The sequence below is a fragment of the Hesperophylax consimilis genome, chromosome 20, assembly GCF_061612785.1.
Source record: "Hesperophylax consimilis isolate HC1 chromosome 20, BYU_Hcon_1.0, whole genome shotgun sequence".
Classification (NCBI taxonomy): domain Eukaryota; kingdom Metazoa; phylum Arthropoda; class Insecta; order Trichoptera; family Limnephilidae; genus Hesperophylax; species Hesperophylax consimilis.
Window position 1 is genome coordinate 22,977,253 of NC_142855.1, and position 15,596 is coordinate 22,992,848.

General features: G+C 32.8%; 1 protein-coding gene across 2 annotated transcripts in view; it reads right to left on the bottom strand.

The window, feature by feature from the left end:
* Positions 1-15,596, bottom strand: part of Gbs-70E (Glycogen binding subunit 70E) — a 42,387-nt gene that overhangs the window by 5,729 nt on the left and 21,062 nt on the right. The gene's annotated exons all lie outside the window — the stretch shown is intronic.

The window sequence follows — 15,596 nt, forward strand, 5'->3', positions numbered from 1 at the left end:
TTATAAGTTTGTACAGCGCCCTTGAGGTGATTTTGCACAAAAAGGCGCTATACAAGTCATCTTATTATTATTATTATATGCCCGTAGGAACTATCAAGCGAATCAATAACAACTTAATTAACAGCCCTGCTATCGTTGCCACTATTAAATTTCATGTGCCGACTAGGAACGCAAGATTAAATTTAACATTTTTCTACATACATACAAAAACAACTATCAGACACACTCACTAACCAATAGGATCATGATCCAGGCAACAAGTTTGAGGGTACTATTGATATATTGAATGTCACCATTTATAGAATTAAGTGTAATCTATACCAGCACTTTGTTGAATCGTACAAATTCTAGTAAAGTTGGTAATGTAGTTTTAGTGATTTGTCGTATATGTAGTAAAGAAACTAGAATTTCTATGTTATTTTATGTTACTATTATATGTTTTATTAATATTGTTTCATATTCAGTTTATCAGTTTAATGTTTTACAGATTGGAGCAAAACTAATCACCCGATGTTGTTCTTTTATGTATTTTTTTTTTAATGATAAACTCTGGTACTGTTTGTTATTCCGCGTTCTTGCGGAGTAAACCGATTCGTGTCTTGTCGATTTGATATTCTGCATTTGTTTACTTCACAAATGTCAAAACCGAATTGACATTTGGCGCCATTTGCAAAAGTTATAGCATTTTCCAATAGGGTGATTACTTTTGCCCCACTCTGTAAAAATCGGTTGAATTGGACCATGTCAAGAATCAGGATAACAGAAGAGTATATATATGAGACGATGTATGAATGTGAATGAGGCAATGAGTGTGTGTTGAGACTTGAGTTCTTTCGCGGTACATCCTCTCTGCCTCTCCCTGCGGAAAACAGCATAATTGATAGAAGATTAGATAGATTAGAAGTTACTCCCTCCAGGCTCAACAGATATGCTCAAAGAACAACTCACATGATCTCATAAAAATCGTTGTATCTTAATTACTGTCATGGTTAGAAAATTGATCTAAACGGTGTTAGAAAGAGAAAACACCACGCTTTATATTCATTAAATTTTACCACGGAAGTATTGAAATGAACACTTTGAACGCAATTTGAAAAAATATTTATAATTTTTTTTTATATGAAACGACAAAACAGTGAGGTGACTAGGATTATTTCTAATTATAAAATTTGAAAGCGTATTTTATCACCTTTTAAAAGCAGTTTTTCGTTTTCGGATACGTTCAGAAATAATCCAATTATTTAGATTTTATTGCAAAGCGGAAATATTCTGACCTCCCGTCAAAATATAGTAGAAGTCTGAAGAGTTTAAAAAAATTATGCTTGGTTGATATTTACTAATATAACATCACTAGCCTTGATTCTGAACGAATCTCGAATTTCTTGTGAGTCAGTTTGTGAACCTCTTGTGAATCACTAGTGACTTGTGAACCTCTTGTTAATAAATAGCCACTTGCTCTGCCGACGAGAAAAGCATTCAATAAAATGTTTCAATCAAACAGACAGACAGACACACGCACACACTTGTTCTTCTTGATAAAGTAGACACAGACAGTGGCGCTACCCGGTGAGAGAAAATAATCACAATGATAAATATATATCGAGCCATAATCGGCAGAACAGCGTAAGCGACAATTTGTAAATTATACAGGAGAAGGTTTTTTTTAATTAACTTTCTTAATTGATTCCAAAAAGGATTTAGGTTAATCAAGATTAATAATCTTTGGTTACTACCTGTATGAAATGAAAATACTTTTTATTTGAATGCCTCCAGTTGTCGAGATAGTGGCGGTAACGCTGTTTTGCCTGTAACCCTAACAGATTTTTTTCCCTCTGAAATGTCGCTTACGCTATTTGGAGTAGATTTTTATAGTTTTTTTATCATGCAATAGGCCATAAGTAACTACTAATAAAAAACATACATATTTTTAAAGTAATATTTTTTTAATTATGTTGCTTGTACTTTACAGGGAAAATTAAGAAAAAATGTTATTTTCTAAAAACAATAAAAATAAAAATGTTATTTCCAAAACAATAAAAATAAAACAAAAATAATAATATTTTAACAAATAATAAACATAATAAATACAACGTATATATTTTTTTAATAATAGCACTTATATCGGCAATTTTTCAAAACTTTGTTGGTTTGAGCCACATTTTTCAAAACTATTCACATGTCTTCCTGGTCGGATTCAGGTAAGGTATCTTCCACTGTGGATCCATGTGGCAGTTCCAAAAATTCATGCCTCATCCTCTCAGGAATAATACCTTTCACGCAGAGACCTTTAAGATCCCTATAGGTACTTGATCTCCGATATTGGCAATTTAGCACTGTACAGTGTACAGTGTTGGTGGCAGCGATTGAAGTATCGCGGCACTTGATCGGGATCTGATTGCATTCTCCAGGTCTATGAGCTCAATCTTACTCTCATTGAAAAAGCCGTACATTACTTCAATATTTGACGAGTTGTTTTTAAATGAGGCCTGTCGTAACTCTCCAAATTTAATTTTAAATTTTGAAGGAATGTAAGCAGCAGCAAAGGATTTCCAGTCCCGGAATTCTGCATGTGACACAACAATGATTTGATAATTTTTAGGCTGTTTCCTAGCATTGGAAATTATGGTGGGCCATTCTGATGGAGCCCAAATCACCCTGCGCCTGATGAAAGTTTAAATTGTCGCATGGATGGAATCGACCGGCATCATGGTGTGACCTGGTAACGTATTTCTAAAGATTCAATGAAACGTTGCATTTTTCATGAAATAAGAGAGCATAGCTAAAATTGCTCGGTTCTTATTTTGACCAGCGCAGCTATCACAGTACAATAAAATCTTGGATTTCTTCCTCGCTTTTTCAATCATTTCCAAATATTTGTACATTATTGTGCAGATTTCATTACAACCACGCTTGCCATCAGTTTCACCCCATAGAAAGCAATATCCATTCTTCGTTCCACTTTCGTAGATACTCTCATTATAGTATGCGTATTTTCGACTATAATACAAATTTACGCTTTCTCCATGGTGAGTGGTTAGCACCTTCTCGAGGTCAAAACTTGCGCACAAAATATCATTATTGCTTTTAGCCTGATCATTAATGAAGATCTCTTTGCATTTTTCCTTTTCGCTGAGGTGACTTTTGTAAATATCCATTTCAGTTTGCTAAAGCTTCTCGTCACCGGACAAATTTTTCACTTTCTCACATAAAGAACACTTGTCCTTTTTAGGTAAATGAAAACCCAAGTTGAAATTCGTATTAAATATTTTTCTAAAAATATTCAGACTCACAATGTTACTATGCCCAGATTCATCTAATGAATTAACATTTTCAATGTATATTTTATACACAGTTTTCACATTACGCAAATCGGCAGGAAGATATCTTTTCGAAGATTTATTTCGACAGTAGTGAGATGGAACAGCGGGCAATTGTGTAATAAACTTTATTACCATGTCCTTTTTTTCTTGGTCCGTTTTATTGGATGGATCGTGCTTTCCTCTCATATCGGCTTTAGAAAAATTATTTTCTAAAATATTATTGCATGCATGCCTGATAGTCATTTGCCCGATTTCAAGAGTTTTCAAAATAAATTGCTGACAGACTTGAACTCTTTTCCTGTTCCAATTTATGAAATATTTATATGATGTGTTTCTTCTGCTATCATTTTTAGCCCTTTTCTTTTGATTGGCTGTTTGTTTATAAACAAAAGAAGCCAGTCTCTCTGCCGCTGGTTGCTGGCCATGCCCCAATAAAATGCATGTATGTTAAGGCGATCTTCTTCACTGAATTGAATGGCACAATTGTTGCCACTATTTTTATTTAGACACGGATTTGGTTTAACACTTTTGTGCTGTCCAGTACATTTTTCTCCTCTCCTTCGCACTCTCTTTGGGACTAATTTTGATTTCCTTAACCCAGCATATCCAACAGATAAATGTGGATCACTAACACTGCCAATAAGTAAGCTTTCATCGCTCATTTCTGTATCTGCATCATCTGAATCAGGCTTCCAAGACTCATCAGATGGTTCGAAATTAAACATAATTGGTCATCCGATGGACGCTAACTGACAAAACTGTAACATTCTCTACCGTTCGGCGTAAGAACGTAACCGACCATATTGTCGCTTACGCTATCAAATGACGTCGGTTACGCTGTTTTGCTCGCCTACAAGATTTGTAAGGAAGTTCATACGCTAAAAGGCACAGGTACCAAAAAAAGCGTCAGGTGTATAAGATAGAACTGTTATTTTTATCACATACGTATTAGGTAACATTGAACGGCTTTCGTTAAAAATCGTAATTTGACAAAAAACGTCGCTTACGCTGTTCTGCCGATTATGGCTCGATATATTTAAATATTTTAAAACAAATTCACTATCCGCGTCTGTCTGTTTGTGCGCTTAGTTCTTCTAAACTACGCAACGGATTACAATAGGGTTTTCACTATCATTTAGAGAATTTCTTCCGGAAGATTTACGTATACAGGGTGTCCGGAAACTCGTAGTACAAGCGGGAAACTGGTGAATCTACATCACATTTGGAGTCGATTTTGTAGTATATTTTTTTTATTTGAGCTTTCGTTATCGAGTAAATCGAGTTTGAATTGATTTTTTTTTTTTTTTTTTTTAATCAAATTCTTATAAATTATTATTGAAGATCAAAGTACCCAACTAATTAAAACTATTTGAAAGTAAAACAAATGAAGAAACTCGGATTTGAAGCATTATTTTGAAATCACCCTTCATTTAACCCGGTGTAATCATAAAATATTTCTTCTATGCAGGGTTAAAACATCTCTCATTCAACCCTAAACACAAGAAAAAACTTTAACCCTAAAATAGCCGAAAAATATTTTTTTTGGTTTTTTTTTTTTTTTGAAAATGCTCAAATCAAAAAACTTTATGTTTTTTTGGGTTCCCCATGTGGTGTAGATTCTCCAGCTTCCCGCTTGTACTACGAGTTTCCGGACACCGTGTATAATACATGCATATTATATTTATAGAAAGTAGAGAAAATTCGATGTTTTATAATTAAGTCGGAAAAAATATTTTGGTGCGCTTACATTGTTAAAGCTGGCTAAACCTTATGAGGTGCATCAAAATAATGTACTACGGAATTGTATATCTTAAAAGGGTCTACAGAAAAGTTCTTGAAGGTATATGCCCATCTCTTAAGGATAACCCCCAGGAACGCTGGGTACACGACCGCTATAAAACGGCGCTATAAAAACCATCCAAATATTATTATTATTAAAAATGCACTCAGTTTTCATGAACACTAGACTTCACAAACACAAAACTTACTGCACAACATTCATAAACACGTGCAACACCGGGAACACGTCAGATAGTTCTAAATAAATAAATGACATCAAGTAATTTTCACCGATAATTATAAACACGTTGTTATTCTTGAAATTAATTATTTACAACTGAATAGCGAAATTAATTTTAAAATAAAAAATGGTGTTGCTAGTTCTCAATCAACCTATACACATTGTGTGACCAGGTTTAATTATTTATAAATACATAATACCAAGTAGTGACACACGCATCCACAGCGTGATATCGACTACTGTGGCGTGATATTCACAGTTGCCGGCGTGCTCAAAAACTTACCCATCGTATTTATAGTAGGAATTAATCTTGTATCACTATAGTATTTTTTATCTTTTTTTCTATCAGGCGGAAATACGTAATTTTTTTAACGTTAGAATGAAAAATAATAATTCTTTACAATTTGACTCAAATATTTTTACTGGATGCCTTTAATAAAATCCTAAAAATACTACAAAATTAATTATTTATATTTCGTGTCGCTGTCGTAAAAATCGGCTTAACTTTAAAAATTAATTCTTATTTATTATTATATGAACGACATAAAATTGAATGTACAGTTTTATTACAAATTTCACAAACGAAACGAATGTTTTTTCAAAATATTGAGTTCTCTCAATTTTTCTGTAATTGGAGTAAAAAATTAAATAAAAATGTGGTTTTTGATAACATCTTTCACGTTTGATATTAAAATTTTATTATTTAGAAATAGTTATGTTTATTTTAAATGCATACAAAGGAAAGATAATTTTGTCTTGTTTTTAAAACAGTAATTGTTTTTACGAAAAATTAAAAAATACGATGTATATAGTGCATTTGAAATACACAGAAAATATTGCAAACTATACAAAAGTGTTTTGGTTTAAAAATTTGATCACATAGGAATATCATACTCTGATTAGAGACATCTTGGACCAATTAAATTAATGAAGTCATTCATTTGAATTTAGTCTTGTCTGTTTGTGCGCTTAGTTCTTCTAAACTACGCAACGGATTTTGATAGGGTTTTCACTATCATTTAGAGAATTTCTTCCGGAAGGTTTATAAATATAATACATGCATATAATATTTATATAAATTAGAGAAAAGTCGATGTTTTGTAATCAAGTCCTAAAAAAATGTTTTTGGGCACTTACATTGCAAACGCTGTCTAAACCTTATGAGATACATCAAAATAATGTAATACGGAATTGTACATCTTAAAAAGGCCTACAGAAAAGTCCTGGATGATATATGTCTATCTCCTAAGGATAACCCACAGCAACGCCGAGTACATTGCAGCTAGTATATTTATAAGTCAAAAAATCTATTAACCCGAATTCCAAACAATTTGGTTTGATTTATTGTTGAATCTTGCTCTCCAGGGATTTGAGTCAACAGCGTTAACAACAGAGCAAAATCCCTATCGGATAGGACCGATATTTATTTCGTATGTTAACTGATGTAATGCCATCCAATTTCAGAGAAATGTTTATATTTCCACGTGTGTGTGCATGATTGTTTGGGAAAATCAAACACATCTATTTACACACTTCCCGAAGTCCAATCGAGCTGAAACTCGGAAGATAGACTCGTTGTCATTGACAATGCATTCTATCAACTTTTGGTGGCAATCAAGTACACACACGCGAACATATGCGCATTTCTTTGCTTTGCTCAAAATATCCCGTGATTTTTCACGGGTCTGCACTAGTTATTTCTAATTAACATTGTATTATTTACACAACACAATCAACTAAGATTTTACCAGTATACATATTATGCTACGTATACACACGCGAGCCGAAAGGAAACTTATGGGAAAGGAACGAAACAACCGCAAATGGCGCGAAACGCCGCTTGCATTTGCTTCGTTCTTTTCCCGTAATTCGTGGCTCGATTCGAGCTTAAGTTCGCAAATGTAAACGTACCATTTTTTTCCTTCAAGAGTCATACTGGAAATGACTTGCGATGTATTTAAAACAGCGCCATCTAATCTAATCGTAAAAGGAACATACGCGATTGTTTCTCTATCTGCACAGATGGACAGTGCCACAGCAAAGCGTGGCAGAGTATAGCTAGTAATGCAAATAATAAATTCAATTCACTGATAAAATATAACACGATTTTTTGCGTATTTTTTGATACATAACGTACGTGACACATGCAAATACATTCAATAATTAAAATTTTATATAAATGCGCTTTTCGCATATGTAATTCTATTTTTTTACCTCGCTTCGTCCAAGATTCTCCAACAACTTTTTTTTAATATAACGATTTGAATTTTTATTTTGTGTAAATTAACCATCTTCCCGACATCTGATCTAGTTGAAATTCGGCTGAGAGACTCGTTGTCAATCATAGTGCTTTCTAACAAATTTTAGTGACAATCACGCACACGCACGAATACATATTAAATTAATGCAAAAACATGTTTTAATTTGTTTGCGAAGTTTAGGCAAAAATATTTTAATGTTTTAAGATCATTTTCTAAAGAACTCAATTTGCGTCAGTATACAATAAAACCATCACAGAAAAAGTGTTAGTGTGTAGGAGAATTTGCATATTAAAGCAGATTTTATAGGCTTGATACTTAATTTTTTTCTGGGCTTATAAAATGATTTAAAAAAAAAAATTCTCGATTATTTAAAAAGGCCAAGACGTCATATACTAGCAGTATTTAAAGCGATGCCATACGTAGTAATGCAAAATCATGTGTTTTTGGTTTGAAAATTTGGTCGCCTATAAATGTTTCAGATGCTTTAATTAAATACTGCGAGTAGAATACATCTTGACCTTTGAAATAATCGAGTATTTTTTATATAGGTCTTTTTATAAGCCCAGAAAAAAATAATGTATAAGGCCTATGAAAACTGCTTTAATGTTCAAAATCTCATATTTACGAACCCATTTTCGGTTATGATTTTATTGTATAATGTGGCAAATTAAGTTATTTATAAAATGATCGGAAAAAAATTAAATATTTATGCATGAACATCCACAAAATAAAATAAAAGGCACTTTTTGGCCATGTTTTTTTCATGCATAAATCAAAACAGGCGGATGGTGTTAAGCTTGAATTTAAACCTTATCGCCATCTATGTAAGGGTTGTTATTGATAGCGGCTCAATTTAAAATATTACACGACGTAGTGCATCGCCTTAATTAAAACATCTAAAAAAATGTTCAAATGTAAAAAAAATACTAATGCAATAGTAATGTTTCATTTCAATTTATTTTAAACGTATGAATCTTATAGTATACAACAATTTAAGAAAAAAATGTTGTTAGTTCGTCAAGTATCTTATTCTTGTGTGATAAATGAGATTCCCTCAATGCACGTGAATGAATTTAACGTATGCTATAAAACGTTTTGGATTATAACATTTTACATTCTAGAATCCACAGCCGGGAGGTTAATGTAGGCCCGTTCTCTGTGCCTTGTGGTACGCTGCCGCCGGTATGTATTTGTATGGCGGACCGGTTCGAATACCGGCGAGATCAAACCAGATTTGGTTACAGCTGCATCTGGACCTGGTACCTCTCTACCGACTGCCAACTACAACTACTTATGAACTGCCTACGTGCATGGTGAGGTTTTACGGAGATGTAGAAAAGGTTTGGCATACATAATGGAAGTTAAAACGTTACATTTGTTGATATAGACAATATAACGAATTCTAATGCAATATTTAACTAAAGTGATCTATTATACTGATTTCAAAGAAAATTGAAAGTTACGGAGATGTAAAAAAACGTTTGGAATACATATTGGGAGTAACGTAGTAAGATACTTTCAGTATCGAACTGGTCAAGACCACCATTCGTGATTTAGCAGTGTTTGGTGAGCAGATATAAAGAGGCAGGTACTTTCCCATCTTCCTCTCTCCCATCTACTACCTTTAGCCTCACAACATACTACAATTGGGATGCAATAGTCTGTCTAGCTTCAAACTGTTGGGACTCTTCGCGGTTTCCCATTAAAAAATAATGTTTGGTATACATATTAAGATTAAATGTAGGAGAAATCATTGAAATAGAGGTGATAAACTTATAACGGTGAGATTTGACGAAAATCTGTTGCCATATTGGATTATCATAGCTCGTGGGTAGATAACGCCATTGGGTATATTTCACAAATTTAATTATGAAACGTACGAAGCGCCGAGCGCCAAAGGAGCCCAAGCGCCAGCTTTACGATTTTTGACCTTTGAATGAATTTGTCATCAGATTTCAGAGAAATGCGTATATCTCCACGTGAGTATGCATGATTTTCACCAAAAGTTGATAGAATACACTGACATCGTAAACGAGTCTATGTAGCGAGTTTCAGCTCGATCGGATGTCGGGAATATGGTTAATTTCCACTTGCAAGATTTGCATTCATTCATCACCAAAATCAACGAAAGTAAAATTCAATTTTTTTAAAATTATCTCCACACAGGAGGCCACGAAATAAAATATTCCGTTAGGGCCTGTGTCATTTTTGAGGATGCTGTGCGGAGGGTCGTTTTATGCAAATGAAGGAGAAGGAATCAGGGGGTCAATGTGTCCAGGAATGACGGACGTATGAATCCTTTGCGGTGCAAGGCGTTGGTCGAGAGAGAGTCCGGCTGGAGAGGTCAAAAGGTCTCCCTCAACCAGACTCCCGATCGGATCCGCCGCCAAAACAAACCTCACACCATGAACCCGGTCACCCCTGCTAAGTCACTAAACGTAGCGAACCACTTCTGGTGACCTATGCAAGGGTGTTGGTTATCCAATAAATGGTTCTCGGGGCGGCGGTACCTGTACCCGCCTCCCAAATTAAATAGATGTATTTAATAAAAATGTTGCAAAACTGGACGCCAAATATGGTATCTCCAAGGATTTGTTTGGGATTTAAAAAAAATCTGTTACATTTGTTGTATCGGACAAAGATAATACATTTATATTGTTCAGTCAGGAAGTAGAAATGATATTTTTAGACAGATTATTTGACCTCTAATAAGGACGAATTTTGAGGTTATTAAATTAGACAAGTGAATCATTATTCTCTTGTGGGAGGAACGAATGTTATAACGTCCATTTAGTAGAGTCATGGCCGTAAGTTATATTTACAAAGCAATAGTGTGTTAGCTATAATATATCAAAAGCAAGGTTATACGTTACAAAAAATAGTTTCGTAACGAGAAGACGGTGAAAATGTTTTGACCATGTGACCAAAGCGTGTTTTTAACCCGTAGAGTGCCACGATCCACCTTCCATTCGGTAATAGCTAACTTGTTCTGATAGGTTAACTTGTTCGCTTTTGGGAACAATTCATATGGTCTGATAGAAATCGTTGTATCTTCCTTAGTATCGTGGTTAGAAATATGATCTAAACGGTTTTAGAAAGAGAAAACACCATGCTTTATATTAAAATAAAAAGAAATTGACAACAGAAGCTTGATGGACATATGAAGCCATCCTTCTCACACATAGAAAAATTAATGTTGCTAATTTATTTATTCCTCTGTCCTATTCAGTCAGAAGGTGAGGTTATTTCTGCTTTGCAATAAAATAAATAGAAATATGATCTAAAAGGTGTTAGAAAGAGAAAACACCACGCTTTATATTCAAATCTAGACGTTAACCACATAAGAATTGACATGTGCACCATTATGAAACCAAAGATTACGAACGCAATTTGAAAAATATATGTGAAACTTCGTGAATTTTTTAATCATTATTTTTATATGAAAGGTCAAAAAAATGAAGTGACAGTAACGTTTGTAATACATTTTTGTACTAAAATTCGTGTGTTTTAAATATATTTTTAGGTTATCAGTAATTTTAGTTACAAAAATTGTAAGGTGAACCATTTTAAAAAAAAATTTAAGTATGCATTTTAATTTTTAATATGTATATCAAACATTATATTTATATTTATATTATCAAAATTTGAAAGCGTATTTTATCACCATTCGAAAGCAGTTTTTAATTTTCGGACGTTCAGAAATATTCAATTTATTCGGATTATATTGCAAAACGGAAATAATTACCTTATTTCAAAATATGGCAGTTTCCCAATATAATTCAGGTTTGATGATTGTACCCTCCTTCCCAAAGACTGCAGTCAATCGCACTAACAACTTCGCCAAATGCCTATCGAGAAGAAGGAACGGTAGGACTGACATTTATTTCGTGTATCAATAATAAATAATAATAATAATTGGATGACTTGTATAGCGCCGTTTTTGTGCAAAATCACCTCAAGGGCGCTGTATCAACTGTAGCAGTGTCATCCGATTTCAAAGAAATGCGCGTTTGCCAACAAATGTTGATTGCCATCGACAGCGAGTCTATCTGCCGAGTTCCAGCTCGATCGCATGTCGGGAAATGGGTTAGTTTCTATCTCAAAATCAACGAAAATAAATAACACAATTCAAATATAGAATTTAAATAATTTTCTGTAAAAAAAAATTATATTACTATAGGTAGGTGCTTGTCTGAAGTCCTGACAAATCAGTTCCAGTTTTGAAATGACACAAAAGCAATTCCAATTTCATTGAACTACAGTTACACACAGACAGACAGACCCACGGCCGAATTTAGTATTTTTGATCATCGACTGTCATAGGTAAGGAAAGCTACAAAATGAAAACTGTACGCGCAATAATTACACATATTTATAAATTAATATAATGTAATGTACGTCAGTTGTAAGTCTCTTTTTTGTTAGTTAGTTATAAGATCCGCCGTAAGTATTCAAAAAGAAGAGGAAGATGGTTTGAAAGGGGGATATGAAAATACAAATATTAATATTTAAAAAAAACCACAACAATTAAGGGGAAGCTACAAGCCAAAACTGTGTATATTCTTGGTATACCTTATATCGTAGGTAATAGGCATTAAAATCGCTTGACAAACGGAGTCTAGAAACGTTCGATTTCAAGCAAAAAACTGGTTTTTATTTATTTTGTAAATAATTTTATAAGAAAGCAAAAAAAGTTAATCAAGTGAAACTGTCACAGATAATCTTAGATATAATACTGTATATAAAAAAGTTGTTTCTTTTACGCGTTCATACATTTCTATTGAAAAAAATATTTTTTAGTAGTTTACATTTATATTTTTTATTGAGTAATTTATTATTTAATTTGCATTCTACTCAACCGAAACGATAGGAAAATCTTCAATTTATCTAAAGCATATTTTTTGGTATTTACAATGTACACCAATTCGTTAAAATAGTGATATAGCATTGAGGAAGATACAAGCCAAAAATGTGTATATTCTTGGTATACATTACATTGTAGGTTATAATAGGACGAGTAGTTACGGAGAATTTGAACTATTTATCAAATTTAGAAGTTGATTTTCAAGTTCTGTGAAGGTTTTATTCAAGTTCTGTTATTATATCATTATTGGTCATTTGTTTCACAAAACTGAAATAGTACAAGAACTTGACTAGAACCTTCACATAACTAGAAAATCAACTTTGAAATTTGATGAATTGTTTATTTAAAAGTAAATTTTCAAGTTTCGTGAAGGTTCTATTAAAGTTCTGTTATTATTTCAATTCTGTCAAGTAACTGGCCTATAATGATATAATAACAGAACTTGAATAGGACATTCAGAGACCTCGCAAATTAACGTTGAAATTAGAATAATTGTTCAAATTCTCCTAAACAACCCGTCCTTAGTTGCAAGTTGTCACTAATTAAAAATCTTTATTCCTGAAAAACGTGTATTTTTTAATTGATGCGGGCTTCGCAATTTTTTTCATTACTAAATAATTTTTCTATATAAATTGCGACAAAATGCCAAACAGATTTTATATATATCAGATAACCTACTTTACACTGAGATAACGATAAGTTTTAACTGTAATACAGTCATATAATGGATACGATAATATTTAAAGAGAATTATAACATTACATTACGGAATTCCTTATTTATTGTAAAATGATTTTTTCGAGATCTTAAAAACATTATGAAAACTATGTTTCACAGAATTTGATCAATCCCTCAAATTTCAAAGTTACTTTAAGGGTTCTATTCAAGTTCTGTTATCGTACATATTTGATAAGGACTGGCCAATAATAATATATTAACAGAACTTGATTAGAAAATTTGCAAAACTTGATAATTCATTTTTAAATACAAGTTTCGTTATTATTTCATCATGTGCTGGTGTTACGCATTAGGTACTTGGATAAAAACAGAACTTTAATGGGACTTTTACAGAACTTGTATTTCAACATAGAAAATTTGATTAATTGTTCAAATGTTCAAATATTTAAAATTTATTTGTGATATATTAGAATTTATTTGTGATATATTACAATTTATTGGTGTTAGATCAGAAATTATTTGTGTGATATTACAATTTATTTGTGTTATATCAGAAATTATTTGTGTGATATTACAATTTATTTGTGGTATATTCCAATTTATTTGTGTTATATTACTATTTATTTGTGTTATATTAGAATTTATTCATTTAAAATAAAATATAATTACAAAAAGATCAAAACGTGGCTTGAAATAGCTTTAGCCATGTTTGGTGAACAGATCTGATTATCCAACTTCCTCTTTCTCATCTCTTTCCTCTCCCCACTACTTCCTCACAACACACACCAATATGGGATGCCATAGTCTCATTGGCTCCACACCTCTGAGAGCAGTTGTGATTCTTGACGCAAGAGGGAAAGCACCTGGTTATTCAATCTAGTCACGAAACATAGCTAAAGCCATTTCAAACAACGTATGAATGGAGATCTTTCACCAATGTTTACATTTAAAAGCCTTTCGTTCGTCCCCTTCCCTTCCCAAATATTTTCGTCTCGCAGCGACATTCCCGAACAATGAGTAAGCAATGTAACGCGCAAGTAAAGGCTTTATAGAGATTAAAAATAAAATTGGTTGTTTTTAGTGGGAGGGGAATTCCGTACTTGGAACGGTGACTTTCAAAACATTATGTAAAAAACAGGCGGTGTAGATACTGATTTTAATAAATTAAAACCTTTTTGTATGCTTCCTTCCGCGTCTCATTATACATGGTGTCCCGAAACTGATGCTACAAGCAGGAAATCATCCTCAAGAGGAAGCTACAAGCCAAAAATGTGTATATTCTTGGTATACCTTATATTGTAGATAATAGGCATTAAAATCGCTTGACAAATGGAGTCTAGAAACATTCGATTTCAAGAACAAAACTGGTTTTTATTTATTTTGTAAATAATTTTATAACAAAGCAAAAAAGTTAATCAAGTGAAACTGTCACAGATAATCTCAGCTATAATACTGTATTTTTTTAATTTGTTTCCTTTACGCGTTCATAGATTTATATTGAAAAAAATTTTTTTTCAGTACTTTACATTTATATTTTTTATTGAGTAATTAAATTTTTTATTTGTATTCTACTCAAGCGAAACGATAGGAAAACCTTCAATTTATCTAAAGCATATTTTTTGGTATTCATAATGTACTCCAATTCGTTATAAAGATTAATCAAAATAGGGATTTTTTTGAAAAACGTTTTTTTTTTTTGCTCCCAACTGTCTAGTGTTGGACTATGATATTGCCAATATTGGAGTACATTGTGAGGCCGATGTTAATGGAGAGGGGAAGGAGATTGGGAGGAGGAAAGTGGGTGATTACCTGGCTATTCAGATGTGGTCATGTAATTCTGAATGGTGGTTTTACACCGTATAAAATAAAATAATAAAGTCGCTATCGGAGTCTATCTGTTTGTGCGCTTAGTTCTTCTAAACTACGCAACGGATTTTGATAAGGTTTTCACTATCATTTAGAGAATTTCTTGCGGAACGTTTACATATATAAAACATGCATATTATATTTATAGAAAGTAGAGAAAAGTCCATATTTTATAATCAAGTCGCAAAAAATATTTTCGTGCATTTACATTGCTAACTCTGGCTAAACCTTATAAGTTACATCAAAATAATGTACTACGAAATTGTTTATCTTAAAAAGGCCTACAGAAAAGTCCACTATGGTATATGTCTATCTCCTAAAAATAACCCATAAATTGTGAATAATACAAACTCAAAACCTTCGGTTTTCAAGTCGAGACACTTACCCCTTGACCACGAAGCCCGTCTGGAGCCAGTGAGACTTTTATTCATCCCCAATTATTGGGGTATGTTATGAAGCTGAATCAGATTAGATTGATTTGGTCACCAAATTACCTCAACCCATTTCAAGCAATGTTCGATTCATGATGCATTTGATAGTCTATAATTGCTCGCATTTATTTTACACCCCTGACATATAGTTGTAGT